Raw genomic sequence first — 884 nt, forward strand, 5'->3', positions numbered from 1 at the left:
CTGATTTTGTGTGGTTTTTGCCGTTTCGCATTGCATATCATCAGTGCCGGATTAAGCCAAAGCGGGGCCTGTAGCATATGTTATAAAGGGGCCCTAAAAAAACAAGTATTTAAACACGTGATTTGGTGCTTTCGTGATTGCAGGAATTCGACTCTGGTTCTTTCGGTAAAGTCACGTAAGAACCAGAGTATTTAAACACATACATTTTTTATTTGCATAGTAAAGTAATTGTATATTTTTTATTTGCTATACAGCCGGATAATACGACAAATCGCTCACCTTAAACACCCAGTCGTTCGTAAAAGTTGAAGGCAGTATAGTACTATAGTAATAGAGCAAGTGCAGAATCACTGAACCGGAATTGATGGCTTGAAAGCATTCAGCGCGGGGCCCTTGAAAGTGCGGGGCCCGTAGCTACTACATATGTAGCGACTTTTGCTACTAGGATAATCCGGCACTGCGTATCGTTACATAAGTGCCCCGCACGGGTTAAAACGTGGAGATTTGCGTTCGTGATAAGCGTCCATGACAGCAGGACATCACCCTATTCCACCACACTCGTTTTTATCGTTGTGTTAGTTAAGCCATGCCGAGGCGTAAACAATAGATCTTGGGTTATTATCGGCAACACTTATGTGGCTGTTGTGTAGAGAGTGCATTCCCAGGGTACAGTGGGTTATTTCTGGCATAGTTGGGAGCTGTGTTGCCGGCCACGCATACCATTATAGTCATTGGGCTCGAAGCATTGGGGGTGATGTCCTGCAGATAGCTCCAGGGGTTGGCAGAGGCCGTATTAGGCGTGCATTCGTATGCCTCGTCGGCGTTGTATCTAACCGTGCGTCCTCGGGTTTTATCGGAATCGACTGGAAACGGAAACGTCTAGG

Source organism: Petromyzon marinus, chromosome 42 (genome assembly GCF_048934315.1).
Source record: "Petromyzon marinus isolate PM22_M1 ecotype Great Lakes invasive population chromosome 42, UKy_Petmar_22M1.pri1.0, whole genome shotgun sequence".
Taxonomy (NCBI): Eukaryota; Metazoa; Chordata; class Hyperoartia; order Petromyzontiformes; family Petromyzontidae; genus Petromyzon; species Petromyzon marinus.